Raw genomic sequence first — 16,133 nt, 5'->3', positions numbered from 1 at the left:
CTTCCAAGCTGATGGCTATCCTAGCTGGCTCTGCATAAGGCCAGTTGAAGCTTCCTGCCCCCACCTTATGATAGCTTCATGTCACACTGAGATGCCCCTTTATCACTTGGATTGGATTCCTTATTGTTTCAGTGTGCAGAGCAAGGTTGGGCATAACCTTTTCCGGGCAGAAAATAAATATTACCTAATTGGAACTCTAGGAGCACTCACAAGTAGGCATAATGCAATTACAGACTTTGGACTTTGACCAAGATGCCGGAGCAGACGCCTTGGGTTCGACAGGAGTATCATTAGGTTCTGTGCTGTGTGAAGCTGGTCTAGAGCCAAGCCTTTGAGGACCAGTGTCAGTCCTCAGATTCCAAGTGCACGATGTTGAAGACCCATGGAAACCCTGTTGATGACACCATATGTATGACACCAAATGATAGGGAATTAGGGAAGGTTACTTAGGAGTTGATGAATGGGATTTAGACTCAGGAAAAAGTATTGATGTTAATCCCTAGAGGGGTTGAGAATTGTTCCTATAGAAATAATTCTGAACAGGACTTTCATTCTCTGGAATTGTTTCTCTTTATCATCTCAGTTGGAACATGTAGACAGATTAAAAAGATATTTCAAATTCTGAATTTTCATTCATTTGGAAATTTCATTTCATTTAGATCACCCCAAACAGTGGCTAGGATAATAAAACTCTGGCCAAAGCAGGGAAACGGGTTGGAGGTCGGCAGTCCAGGGCCGGGACAGCACCCCCACGAGGCCATCGGGCCTCATCCTTACAGGATGGCAGCTGCACCTCATGGCATCACATACACTTTCCAGGCAGCAAAAGTAGGGCAGACAAACGGGAAAGGGCTCATGCCAGAGGCCAGTCTCCCTTTTTCTTGGAATAGCAATAGTTTACCCAAAAGGATCACCCAGGAGACTTACACTTACCTCTCAGTGGCCAGAACTGGGACACGTGAACTTGCCAAGGTATAAGAGTGCCTGGGGCGGGCAGTACTTTATCTCACACACTGCGCCCCACAGCAATGTGATTTAATAGGAAGGAACAAAGGGAGAGCAGACATTGGAGGGGGAACTATGCAGATTACCCCCTGCAGTAGCTGGGCTTGTCTACTCCAGCAATGGTCCCCAGCCTTTTTGGCACCAGGGACCAGTTTTGTGGAAGAGAGTTTTTTGATGGATGGGGACTGGGGCTGGAGGTGGCAGGGATGTTTCTGGGATGAAACTGTTCCACCTTCAGAACATCAGGCATCAGATCAAGCTTGTCCAACCTGCAGCTCAGGGCAACTTTGAATGCAGCCCAACACAGATTCATACACTTTATTAAATTATTTGTGATTTTTTTTTTTTTTAGCTCATTAGCTATTATTAGAGTGTTTTATGTGTGGAAGAGACAATTCTTCTTCCAATGTGGCCCAGGGAAGCCAAAAGATTGATTGGACAACCCTTCATTAGATTCTCATGAGTACGAAAACTAGATCCCTCACATGTGCAGTTTACAATAGGGTTTGAGCTCCTATGAGAATCTAATACTTCTGCTTCCCCCTGCTCTGCTGATCTGACAGGAGGCGGAGCTCAGGCAGTAATGCTCACTCAGCCAAGGCTTGCCTCCTGCTGTGCTACCTGCTGACTTCCTAACAGACCATGGGTACCGGTCCATGGCTCAGGGACCAGGGACGCCTGTACTACAGGGAATCATCCAAGAGTCATTGTAAATAATGGCCCCATTCACTGAGTGATGACTGTTTATTTAGAGCTTGCTATATGGCTGACTCCCTTGCCATGTAGCAAGCTCTGAAGAAATAGCTGAGACTGTGCTAAGGACCTGCTTTACAGTCATCTCATTTAATTCTCATGACAAATTTAGGTAAATATAGGGAGATTTCTTAACATCTCTGAGCCATAGATCCTCTGTCTATAAAATAAGCATGACTAACATGCTTTCTGATAGAAACATTTCATAATATAAGAAATTTAAGAGAAAGTACCAGGCTCAGTACCTGGCACATAGTAGGTCCTCAGTAATTTTTGGTTGTCATTTGAAAACATTATGGGGAGAGATACATATGTATAAATCTGAGTGCTTACTCTGTGCCAGGGACTGTGTTAAGGGTTTGCATGCCTCTCACCTTGCTCATCCTCCTGGCAACCCTATGAGAGCAGGCACTATTATTACTCTCATTTTGGAGATGAAGAAACAGGTCTTGAGAGATTATATAACTTGCCTGAGGGAGTGGTGGAGGTGGATGTCAAGGCACACTCTGACCTGCTCCTCCAGGTCCAAGAATGTAGGGAAGGTGATTCACGGGGCTGAGCCTGACTGTGAGAAACCCAGGGCTGCCCTGCGTCCATTGTGTCCAGAACACACGATTCTGTGCGGTGGGCCGAGGAGACATGCAGCTGCTGAGCCCCGCCCTGGACATAAGGACTGAAGAAGCCAATGGAAAGAGTCAATTGAGACTCAAAATGTTCCTTGATAACCAGAAGATAAAGTTGTAGAGAATTTTAAAATAAATGGGGGCTTCTGGGAGGTTGTCATGCTTGATCATTATTGAGCTACACATGGATGCTTTCAGGGCTATTCTGTTTGTAAGATGTTTATTGACTGATTGATTGAATATACCCATGGATCATGGCCAGACCATGTATAAGAATAAAACTCTGACCCACAGTCTGCAGCAACCAGCCCAGGAAACCAATACATTATCTCTAGTGATCAGCCCAGAAAGCCAGCCTGCTCTCTGTAAATCAGAACTATAGGAAGTCAGCCCTGGAGGAAGTCAGACCACTATCTCTGGCAACTGGTTTAGAAAGCCAGATAGTAACCCCTGTATTATTCACAGTCAGCCCTAAATGGCCAGGACTTGATTAATAACTGACTGCTTCCCTAATTTTTATCCTTGTTTCTAACTAAGGACCAGCCAGAGATAGCTAAATATGCACCCTTACCCAGACACCACAGGATACCCACTTCTGGTTGCCCCACCTGCAGCTTCCCCATGCCAACAGCCTCCAATCAAACCTGAAGACATCCCTTTTTTCCCCACAAGGAAACTTTCCCTTTTCTCTGTCTTCTTTTGAGTCTCTGCCAAAATGCAAGTGACAGTGGCTGACTCCCTTGCCATGAAGCAAGCTCTGAATAAATAGCCTTTGCTTGTTCACATTTGGCTGGTCACTGTTTATTTCCACAGACAAATGTTTGCTCAATAAAATAATTAAATGTTTCAATAAAAAGGTTCACAAAAATGAAGTGGGAACCAACATTTTGGGTTCTAGGCAAGCTGGGTTTTCAGAAGATTGTTATCCTCGTGACTATCTGGGTAAATGAAATGTACATAGTGCATACAGCATGAGAAAAATGGATTTTCAGTTAATGGGGTTGCGATTAGGGCATCTGGTTTGCAAAAGGAGAACAGTTGCTTTGTTTGGGAATATTTTGAATAAAGTGAGAACACTTAAATAAGTTTTACAGCCATATTCATGGTGTACATGAATGTATGAATAAATGCAAAAACTTAGCAGTTAATTCCTGGTCTTGCCTGTCACAAATCTTAAGTGCTTTGCCTGTCTGACACATACTCAGACTAAACCATCTGTCCTGCATTTGAATTTAATCACAGACAATGAATTTTAAAGCTCTGTTATATGTCAGATATTGGACAACTAGGTGCAAGACCCAACTTTCAGAGGGGAAAAAATGTACATTGAGGCATGACAATGAATTAAAAGCAATTTGACTAAGTAAATTATAAATCTACCATAATCTTGTCCAGCTCTGCTTACAGCCCAGCTCGCTTTGTGAGTCCTGGGGAAACCAAATGAGACAAAGTTTCTGTCTTTCTCTCTCTGGTCCTGTTTCCTTGGCAACCATAATCTTTATCTCTGCAAAGATGGGGGACTGCAGCGAGGAAAGGCAGTTGAAATTTCAGCAAAGTCTCTCACTAACCCTTTTCTTGTGTTATCAGATGATTTGTTTTGTTATGAAAAGTTATTTTACACCCGCTTTTTAGATAACGTGTGGAGTGTTTATTGGATATCCTAGAAAGGCTGTGAGGATTTTTTTTCCATGGGATATGCTAATATTGTGTCCACAAAGAAGATGAAATCAGCCTCTTGGTAGACACAAACTAGGCACCTGCAAAGCGGGAACTAAAATCTCTCACATTCTCTCTCTGTCTCTCTCCGAGGTTCTAACGAACACATATGCAAGCTCTAAATTGCAAGTACACCTGCCCCCCTCACCCACCCACATACATTCTGGGCAAGGCATTGCTGCCAGGAGAACCATTTGCAGAGAACAAATTTTGTAATTTTGAAATAATTTCTATACTCTGAGGGGAAGGAAAGGAGAAAGGAAAAGCAGAAGATAACCTTGGGGGGATGTGTCTAGTGATGGTGGCCTCTTCACAGCCCTTTCTGGTACTTTCAGAGGGTTCACCTATTCAAGAGATGGAGGGGGCAAACCAGAACCCTTTTTCAAAATGGGAATACCTAAACCGTATTTTGAGGGCTGTTAGTCATTCACACATTCGTACGAATCAGGCCCATCTGAAGGCTGGGTGGGGGTTGGGAGTAGGGCTCAGATCTAGGGGGACACCAGGAATTAGGAGGCTTGTCGGTGTGGGAGAAGAATGAGAAAGGCAGGTTTTTACTTCGAAGTGTTATGGCTAGAGAGGGAAAGAGATGAATAGGCGGAGCACAGAGGATTTTTAGGGCAGCGAAACTATCCTTATGATACTATAATGAGGAATATCTGTCATTAAACATTTGTCAAAACCCATAAAATGTGCAACACCAAGACTCAACCCTAATTAAACTGCAGACTTTGGGTGATAATGATGTGTCAGTAGGAGCCTAAGAAATGCAGGTTGTAACAAATGCACCACTCTGGGCTGGGATGTTGACAGAGAGAGAGAGGGAGGTTGTGCTGTGCAGGGGTAGGAGGTATTTGGGAACTCTGAGCTTTTTGCTTAATTTTGCTGTGAACCTAAAACTACTCTAAAAATTAAAGCCTATAATGCTTTCCTCTCCCCCAAACACCCTATAAAAACATTGGAAACAAAAGGAGTCTTTTAGGGTTGTCAGATAAATTGTTTCATAAAGCATAGAAAGTATTTATTTAAATGTTGTCTTGAATGGACTTCATGTACTGGAAAGAGAGAAAACTCTCTCTCTGCAATATTGTCAGATATATATTTGGTTCCCTTCTTACACACAGCTCCTAAAATCATTGGAATTGCCAGAGCGATGGGCGTCTTTTGTATGCTAGTAAGACGACTGGTGGCTGGGGGACCCTAGGTAGCTTCAGGGCGAGGGCTGCATAGGCATGATTAGAGGATTGGGATTTTTAGTCCCACCCTTCCAACTTTGTGGGAGGCCAGGACTGAAGGTTAAGTTGATCTCCAATGATTAAGGATGTAATCAATCATGCTTATGTGATGAAGCTTCCATAAAAACCCAAAAAGGGCTGGGCTTGAGAGCATCTGGATAGCTGACCACATGGAGGTTTCTGGAGGGTGATGCGTCCGAGAGGGGATGGAAGCTCCTTGTCTTTTCCGGTATACTTCACCCTATGCTTCTCTTCATCTGCATCCTTCATAATGCCCTTATAATAAACCAGTAAACATAAGTAAAATGTTTCTGCGTTCTGTGAGCAGCTGTAACAAAGTACCAAACTCAAGTAGGAAGCTGTGGGAACCCTGATTTCTAGTCAGCTGGACAGTGATGACAGGCATCTGAAGCAAGGGCAGTCTTGTGGGACTGCACTCTCAGCTTTTGGGATCTGACACTATTGATTTAGACAGGAGAAAGAAATACTGGGTAGAAGAGGGCAGTTCCCTGGCAAGAGCCCCACCCTCAAGCCTGGAAACCCGTGGCCCTAAATGGAAGCAGGCATTTCTGGTTTTGCCCCAAAATGTTGCCTTTTGGGCTGCCACACCCCCCATCCTGCTACCCATGTAGACCCCAAATCCCAGGCTCCACAAATAGATGAGCAGATGAACAGAAGAGCAGAGGAGCAGAAGAGTGGAACAGCAGAGAAGGAGAGAAGAGAAGGAACGTCTGAACGTTGAGAGGAGTTTGGCTGCAGAGAGTTGGAGAGGAGATCGGATGCGGACAGTTGTAGAGGAGATCAGCCACAGGGTGGCCAAATTCCAGGGAAAGGTCATCTTCCTACTCCATCCCCTTTCCAGCTCCCCATCCATCCTGCTGAGAGCCACCTCCATCATTCAGTAAAATTCCCCGCATTTACCATCTTTCATCGTTTTTTCGAGACAGAGTCTCACTCTGTTGTCCAGGCTGGAGTGTTGTGGTGCCATCTCAGCTCACTGCAACCTCTGTCTCCTGGGTTCAAGCAATGCTCCTGCCTCAGCCTCCTGAGTAGCTGGGATTATAGGCATGTACCACCATGCCCTGCTAATTTTTTTGTATTTTTATTAGAGATGGGGTTTCACCATATTGGCCATGCTGGTCTTGAACTCCTGACCTTGTGGTCTGCCTGCCTTGGCCTCCCAAAGTGCTGGGATTACAGGTGTGAGCCACTGTGCCCGGCCTCCATCTTTCAATTTGTCCCTGTGACCTGATTCTGGACATCAGACAAGAACCCAGCTACCCAAGAGAGCACTGAACTGGTTAACACTTATGCCATCTGTGGATGGCAGAACTAAAAGAGCACCATAGCATGCCCACTAGGGCTTTGGGAGTTGCAGCCACCCACCCCCAGATGCTACTGTGGGGCTGGAGCCCAAAAGCACTTGCCCCAGTTCCTACACCTGCCCGTCTGCATGCTACCCCTCCTATAAGGGATCTGAGCACTTGGTGGCTGCAGAACAGATGAGCCACACCCCTGTCGCACATCCTGTGGGGGAGTTGCGGGGCGTTGGGGGAGTGGGAAAGGTTGGTCAGGGAAATCTCCCGTCTCACTATCTCCATGTAGATAGTGCCAGAATTGAATTATATTAGTGGATATACCACTGGTGTCTGCTGCAGAATCTGCAGAATTGCTTGGTTGATGTGTGGGAACCCCCACCTCCACTCCACATCTCGCGTTGAAAGTCTTGAGTGACTGAATTAGTGTGGGAAAAAGCCCATTCAGTTTTTGCCCTGTCTCTAACACTTTTATTCTTGCATTCCTTGTTTCAGAATCAGGCCAGCACTAGTGGAGGCTCAGAGAATGGAGTTCTGAAGCCTGACCCAGAACCCAGCTACTAATTATAACATCACTCCTAGGAGGATGAGTCCCACATTCCCAGCAACTAACTCACAGCTCACTCATAAGTTAATGCCGGTCTGCATTTTGGCAAATACCTATACATAGATATCCGCACTCCCAGTATAAATACTGAATCAGAAATTTTTATTTTTGTAATATTTTACTTCTTAGAACACTTAGTGTTCAAATTTAATTACTGCAGTATATTTTTGTTTTCCTTTTTAGGTGTTTCCTTGGGGCAGAAAGTGCAATGTCCATATGACTAGAAATTTATTTCATTCATTTATTTCTGGGGGAAAAAAACCATGAAAAGGGTAATAATCACTGACAGAGATGTGGAAATGTTCAAAGAGATAAACCAAACCATTTGGGACGAACAATGGCCCTTTCAAAGAGTTCCACTAGAGCTGACTGGGGATAGCCGGAGGGAGGCAGAGCCTTCCTCTTGCATGGCAGTAGGTTGGCCTTGCTGGCCTGCACTAGGGCAGGGCTTCTTGAACTTCCTGTGAAGAGGCAGCCTTGGGACCCGTGGGGTGGAGAAGGTGTGGGTGGGGCACAGAAGCACTGTAAGGTTGTGTTGATGCTGCTGGGTGCCCTTTGCACCCAGCAAACTGGAGAGAAGCCTGTGAGGAGGATGAATCTAGGGCAGTGACTGCTGGCATAACCTCTGGAATAGCACTCCCAGATTCTCCTGCTTTCCGAGAACCAGGACCAAAGGCAGAGAACCTTGGAGTCCCAAGGTCCCTGGGTGGGCACCTCTTGTGATTGGTTGTATAACATCCAGTGAGTTACAGAAGGCTGGGTGGTGAGCTGTCTTCCTACTTCTGAGAACAAGGGATGGGCATGACTCCTCCCTTTGAGTCTCTAAGGATTCGGATACATGCTGTCTCAGAACCAAAGGGGAGAGGAGCTGCCTTGGAAGGGGCTGCTGGAATTGCACCTGGACACCAGAGGCCAGGCATTAGCCCTCCACAAGGAGCAGAAAGAAGGAGAGACAGAGAGAGGAGACCACCTGTCCATCCTCCAGTCTCCAGGCTTAGCCTACATCCACAAACTCTTATCCACAGGTGGGCCGAGAAAGATATCAGAGTCTACAATGGGCATAGCACTAGTGTCTGTAAACTGTGGTACTGGGCAGAACCTACAAGAAAAGTAAGGTAAGAGAGGTAAAGGAGAGGAGCCGCTGGTGCCCAGCACAGGAACCCCGCTACCCACTACCAAATGGGAAACATCAGGGTTTAGAGAAAATGTTTTCTTGTTTGTTTTTTTGAGTCAGGGTCTCGCTTTGTCACTCAGGCTGGAGTGCAGTGGCATGATCACAGTTCACTGCAGCCTCAATCTCCCGAGCTCAATCGATTCTTCCACCCCAGCCTCCCCAGTAGCTGGGACTACCATAGTCACTATACCTGGCTAATTATTGTGGTATTTTTTGTAGAGACGGTGGTTTCCCTATGTTGCCCAGGCTGGTCTCACACTCCTGGGCTCAAGTGATTGATCCACGGCCTTAGCCCTTCAAAGTGCTGAGATTACAGGCGTGAACCACTGCACCCACTTTAGAAAAAACTGTTTTCTATCCTCTGCTTTCCTTCACTGGGGTCCGGCCTGGGTTGTGGTCTGGAAGTGCTCCCTACCTTCTCTGACTCGCCCCTCTTCATTTCTTCACTAGAGTTTCTCCCTGTAAATCTCTTGCTCGCTGAATACTGCCTGGGCATCTGCTTCTCGGAGGACCCAAACTAAATCAGGAGGTTTACAACTACAGACAAAGATTGAAATCATTCCTACCCATCACTCATCCTTATGGCCCTGTGTGGGCAGGGCAGGTGTAGGGACATGTGAGGGAAAGACTTTAGAGGGGACGAGATTGCCCCAGTGACCCATCTTTGAGCAGCTCACTTCCAGAGGGATTGTTTCTTCCCTTTCTTTTTTATATTTGGGGAGATGACTCAATGGTTTTGAAAACTTCTCAGCATTTGGCACAATCTGCCTGAGCATAGTGAGATGACTGCTCTGTTCACAACTACGCTGCAATTTTAGACAAAATTTTCAGAGCATCTCAGCACCTAACAACGCTTAAAAACTTGGTGATGATTTCAAGATCCATAACATCTGCTTATTTCATTTTGTTACAAGTCACCTGGGCAAAAACTCTTCCTAACTCTGCCCCATGAATGAGCCAATATCCAATTAGAACATTCTGCTTAACAGCAGTAGCAATCATCCCGTGGCAATCTGTAAGAAAAACCTTAACGGTATGGCGCTTCTCCATGTTAACAAAACAAAATCATTATTTTTCTTTGTTGCTCGGATGGGCTATTTGCTAATGTCTTACCAGCTCTAACAGCTTATTCTCTGAGAAAGAAATAGTCATGGTTTCTTTGAGAAAAATTTCTCCTTCTATTTTTGGGTTTTAAATAGAAGGATCTGGGAGCCATTTAATGTGCATCGTAAAATAATGTGGTTCTGTAATAGCGTCATGGGCCCGCAGTTACCAATTGCTTTAAAAGCATGCCTATTACATCTATTCAAGATTTTCCAGTGGAGACCTTTGAGCATTGTTATGAAGTAGATACCAAGGACACTGAGTTCCACAGCAATTTCTCCTCTCATTATTTTTTTTCAAATTGCTAGATGTTATTCAGGAAAAAAAAATCGGTTGATTGAATGCATCTGCAAGGACCTTTTGGCTTTGGAAGCAGGAGAAGCCCACACTGGTCACCTTCAGCTTATTATATATCCTGAACCCTGTGTGGCATGTGTCTTTCTTCAAGGTCAGTTTTCTGTCTCTTGTGTATAGTTTTGGAAGATGCCTAAAGAATAATGCCTTGGAAAAGACCACAAATTGACATCACTATTGTAAGGTACATGGATGTACTTTGGTCAAGAATTAGGCGGAGGCGGACATCCAGGCCTGTGTGACTCAGTGGGATTGGTGTGCAGGTGCTCACCTCCACTTGTTATATAACCCAACCTGTTTGTTTGTTTGTTTGTTTTTGTTATTGTTGTTGTTTTTTGAGACGGAGTCTCGCTCTACAGCCCAGGCTCGAGTGCAGTGGTGCAATCTCAACTCACTGCAGTCTCCGCCTCCCGGGTTCAAGCGATTCTCCTGTCTCAGCCTCCCGAGTAGCTGGACTACAGGCGCGTGCCTCCACGCCTGGCTAATCTTTTGTATTTTTAGTAGAGATGGGGTTTCACCGTGTTAGCCAGGATGGTCTCTATCTGCTGACCTCGTGATCCGCCCGCCTTGGCCTCCCAAAGTGCTGGGATTACAGGCGTTAGCCACAGCGCCCGGCTATATTACCTGTTTGTGTAAGCTCATTCTTGGCTCAGAGCCACTATGGTTTGTAAAAGGTATAACTGCCCTGCTGATACTGTGCAGGCACTTTTGGGCTCAGCTTGACATGGCTTTGGGATGCGCTGGTGCCCAGAGAAAGAGAGAGCCAGAGCTCAGATGGACAGAGGGGCGCCAGGGCGCGGCACAGCTCAACGTGGCTCGTGTTCTTGCCCAGAGGGAAGGAGTTAAGCTGCTGACCCTGAAGGCAAGAGAGAGCCGGCTGTGCAGCTGTGTGTGGGAGCAGCCGGAGCCGCAGAACTGGAGCAGACAGCCGAGATAAAGGCGGACGGTGTAAGAGAGCTGCTGATGAGAGAGGTTAAATGAAACTACATTTTGCTTGCTTACAGCCCCCTGGGTGTTCTTTCAGCTATTCACCCACCCGCCCATTCCCCTCGGACCTCAATATGGGCGCGAACCTGACTCTGGACCTGACAATTGGCGTAGCCGGGGACCTAATAACTATCTTGATGCCATCCGCCAGGACCTGAGAAGAGTTTGGGCCCTTTAGTGGGGTAAGCGTTGCCCACGGTAATCCTCATCTAGCATCATTAGCCAAATTCTAAGAGTGTAAGAAATTACTGATGGTAGTCTGAATGGATAGGATCCTGTCTGTAGCAAACTTCCATTTCTGTGTGCTAAGCAGGCTTTCTCTGAACCCTCTCTTTACCCCAAAGACAAAGCTCTCACATCAGCATGGGATCAGAACTGGTTACCAGTCCGGGGTTTACAGCTGATCCTGAATCCTGATTCTCAGCCTATGCTTAATTTTCTGTGGTGACAATTAAAGCTCATTAAAAAGCTGACACATTGTTTCCAGGCTGTCTGTGATTTAATTAAAAGTCTTAAGGAAGGAGGAGCAGAAACTGTATTAGTCACAGAAAAAAAGTTTGGGGCCTCCCTTTTTATCTCATGAAGTTATTTGTAATTTGAGAGTTATTCAACGGCTTCCAGGAAGGGCCCCTTCTGTTGAAATGTTAAAAGAAGATGAAGTTAAACCTAATCAGTATGTTGTCCTTCATCCAGAGGAAATATTGACGAGCTAAAATAGAATCACTGACAGCCACCTGCCTTCTTGTAAATTCATCTTAGAATTTAAACTGAAGGAGAAATGACAGATAATGAAGAACAAGTTTTTTCAATGCAGAGGAAAAGTTGACTGGAGACTTTTTTATGTTTCAGCCTCATAAATATAATTTCAATCTTTTTTTTTTACTCAAATTAAAATATCTAAGTAACTCAGGCTGTTTCTGTTATACTGTGGTGCATAAAACTACATTGATTTAAATAGTAATAAGTACTCACTTGCTATTTAACCTGATTGTCATAGTTCCTGATAGGAATATTTTCCAGGGAATTTGAAGAAATAGTTTTGGAGGTGAGGTTTGGGTCTTTATGTGCTACCTATTTTGGGATGGGCACAAAAATTCACCATGAGCCCAACTGAAAAATGGTGATGTATTAGCTTGCTATTGGAAGGTAATTTTTAAAATAACCCAGCTTTTGAAAAACTAAGAATCAAGGTAAATCCTTGGCTAACCCTTTATAACTAAAGAATTTTGGAAAGACTGTATACTCCTGAGAAGTACTGAATGTATTTAACTGATTGAAAAGGCTAATTAGCTCATTGCTGTAGGAAACACCCTGTTCCATTTTATATCCATGAAGGCCGTGGGTCAGCAACCAATAGCAGGCTAATGGGGCTAGACCAGATTGGTTACCTGTTTAACCAGTGGTTCTCAATACCTGAAGGTGCTCAACCTTCCAGTGTCTATTAGACTCACCCAAAGGACTTTGAAAACTAATGGCCAGGTGCGGTGGCTCATGCCTGTAATCCTAATACTTTGGGAAGCCAAGGAAGGTGGTTTGCCTGAGCTCAGGAGTTTGAGACCAGCCTGGGCAACATGATGAAATCCTGTCTCTACTAACAATACAAAAAAAAAAAAAAAAAAAAAAAATTGCTGGGCCTGGTGGCGTGTCTGTAGTCCCAGTTACTTGGGAGGCTGAGGCACAAGAATGCTTGAACCCGGGAGTTCGATCTTGCAGTGAGCAGAGATTGATTGGCCACTGGACTCCAGCCTGGGGGGAGGTGATAGAGTGAGGCTCCATCCCAAAAAAAAATAAAAAAGGAACTACTGATACTCAGTTTCAGTCCTGGTACCCCCACCCCACCCCAGGTCCTGACTTCATTGGTCTAGGATCAGGTACATGCCTCTGTAAGCTTTTGAAGCTTCTTAGGTGAATCTAAATGCTTTAACCCAAAGCAGTTCAGGCAGGTGGTGCCAGGATCACAAAGAGAAGGGAGGAGAATTTCTCTGACTCAAACCTACTTTTGGCAATTACAGTGGCATTGCCCTGAGTTTATGGGTGGAAACTTCAAGTTTTGTGCACATGAGTGTGTGTGTGCGTGTTTGTGTGTGTGTGTGGGTGTGTGGTAGTGAAGGGTGCACAAACTGTCTAAAATTTAGAATCTTTTCTCTGATAGTTGGGGTTGGAGAAGTCCCTATTTTTGTCCCTGTCTATACCATAGCACACAGGGACTGGTTTTTTAGACTAGTTATCCATGGCTCAAAGGTTGTGGAGTCCCAGTTTCAGTAAGTTTATTAGGAGAGCTTTTCAGAAATGATATACCATATCCCCGTTCTCCCTTATTTTGGACCAGCATAAAGCTGGAAATAGACTTTTTGGTTTTAACTAGTTTTAACAAGTCTTACTTACTTTTTTACTCTGGGGAAAGAAAATGTATTCTTCGTTACTAATAAATGCCTCATCTAGCATGGGGCTGGATCTGTGAGTGGGATGTATGCTTAATGTAGCTATGAATGTACTTTTACAATTAGAGGTGGTGCCCACCTTTAAGAATGGCTTCTGTTTAAAAGCTGATAAATAAGAACTGGTCGTTTGAAATTTGAAGCACATCTTTCTCCAGAGGATGCCATCTTTAATGGGTGAAATTTCTATAATGGTTTCCAAAGTTTTGTGGTTCAAATGTAGCTGATCCCTCATACCATACTAGCTTGGTGGCTGAGCACAGGTGCATTTGGTCATGGGTGGAGCAGGGAGGATCAGTCATTCTGAACTTATTAATCTGCAACTTGTCTTTTTCTCTTAATATGTTATTGAGTTTGTTCAATGTGAGTATTTTTCTCATTTTGTTTTGTTTTCTCCTGAAAGGGAGTTAGACATGTAAAACATTAGGAATAAAGTAGACACCTTGGCTAGGCTTATATTTCCATTCAATTACCAGATATATTCAACCAGAAGAGTCTTTGTTCTTGTTTCACATTCTGTTGGCCTCCTCAATTCGAGCTGCCTAATAAACACTCGTACTTCACTTCTAACTTCCTTCTTTGGTTCCCTTACCAGTTTAGAACAGGGATTCCAAGCATGTTTGAATAGATGGAATCAGTAGTGTATTCTCAGTGGCTTGGCGAAGGAAAGAATTTCTCAATCTTCCATAGCATTATTTTTTTAAATTATACTTTAAGTTCTGGGGTACATGTACAGAATGTGCAGGTTTGTTACAGAGGTGTACACGTGCCATGGTGGTTTGCTGCACCCATCAACCCGTCATCTACATTAGATATTTCTCCTAATGCTATCCCTCCCCTAGCCCCCTACCCCCTGACAGGCATGTGTGATGTTCCCCTCCCTGTGTCCATGTGTTCTCATTGTTCAACTCCCACTTATGAATGAGAACATGTGATGTTTGATTTTCTGTTCTTGTGATAGTTTGCTAAGAATGATGGCTTCTAGCTTCATACATGTCCCTGCAAATGACATGAGCTCATCCTTTTTATGGCTGCATAGTATTCCATGGTGTATATATGCCATATTTTCTTTATCCAGTCTATTATTGATAGGCATTTGGGTTGGTTCCAAGTCTTTGCCATAGCATTATTTTATAGAAGTGGTCTGTCGGCAAACAGCTCAGACTTCCAAAACACTTTTTTGACAGTGTCTTGCTCTGTCAACCAGGCTGGAGTGCAGTGGCATGATCATAGCTTACTGCAGCCTCAAACTTATGGGCTCAGATGATCCTCCCACCTCAGTCTCCCAAGGAGCTCAGACTACAGGCGTGCACCACCATGCCCAGCTAATCAAAAAAAAGTTTTTTAGAGATAGGGTCTTGCTTTGTTGCCCAAGTTGGTCTTGAACTCCTGGCCTCAAGCAAGTCTCCTGCCTCAGACTTCAAAGTGATGGGATTACAGGTGTAAGCCACCACACCCAGCCTTTCAAACCACTTTTCTTATTATCTTGGTAATGCATTTGATACTCCCATTGTGGTTTGTAGACTTGGCGTGGCTGAACTTCTCACAGTGATGTGCCAGGATCTACGGTAATCACCACTGTCTTGGGATGTAACAGCTGATGTATTGAGCAGCAGAGCAGGCATGTGACAGGATATTACACTAATTTTATGTGGGAGAGAAGGTGACCTGTTTATCTCTGGAAGAAAATGAACATGCAAAGCATTTACTCAGGTTGACTGGGCTACCTTACACAGCCTTCCCATCTTTAAAAGCAGCAGTAATATTTTTATAAAAGCTCTCTCTGAAGTACAAACGACATGATGAAGTAGTAAATGTGCCATTTATTATGAACTCAATTTTTAGCTTTGAACTGTGGAATAGAATTGTACACATTTATGTATTAACGAAATGAAAGTTCAGTGAGTGAGATCATTTCTTTCTTAAGCCAATATCCTCGTTCTCGGGAATTAGTGCTTTTCAAAAAAATGTTGAGGCAGGCCCCACATCATGAGAGTAAGGCAAATAGTATCACTGCTGTAGTAGGAACACCTGGCCTAACCTTATTCTCCTAGCTTGCAATTACACAAACTTCCGTCACTGGAAGCAGAATATGTTCAGTTATGTAGTGTCTTTAATCTGGAATATCTCTGTACTTGAAAAACATTATTGCTTTAACCATCCCCACACCCCTAAAAGGAATTAAAGGTGAGAACTCTGAACCAGCATTCTAGTATTGCAGGTGAAAGAATTAAGAAAGAGATGCTGAGTGACTAAACAGCCTCTGCAATACCTGGTCAGCCTGGGGGCAGCAGGCTAGCGCTGAAGAGGTGGGGCCAAGCTTTCAGTCTCTGATCTGTGTTGAAAGTCCAATGACCAAGAAACTTGATGACCTAGTGGCACACTGAAGACTTAGATTAACAATTGATTGGAAAGGAGTCACAGAACCAGGTAAATAGCCCTCATTCTGCTTGATAGAGTATAAAAGAACACTTTTCTGGCATGAGGGGAAACTAAGTACTTTCAAGGGGTTTTGCATCGTTGGTGTGGGGCAGCCTGGTCAGAAAGTAAGAATTTAGTATTCACTGGTCTCACTTTTGCATTCTCCTCCTCTCCTGTCTCTTAGGCCAGTAAGCATTCGCTTACACACAGACACGCAGAGCATACACATGCACACATACCACACACACACACACACACACACTCAAGCACGTGCATACATGCTCCTCAGCTGCACTCTGGCTCTGTGATTCTTTTTCAGTTAATGGTTCAAAGAGAATTACAACATTGGAATATTAAGAATAAAATTAAAACTCTATGTCATCTAAAAAATTTCACAGAG

Source organism: Aotus nancymaae, unplaced genomic scaffold (assembly GCF_030222135.1).
Source record: "Aotus nancymaae isolate 86718 unplaced genomic scaffold, 86718_ANA_hifiasm-v0.15.2.pri h1tg000014l, whole genome shotgun sequence".
Taxonomy (NCBI): Eukaryota; Metazoa; Chordata; class Mammalia; order Primates; family Aotidae; genus Aotus; species Aotus nancymaae.
This window is presented reverse-complemented; position numbering follows the sequence as displayed.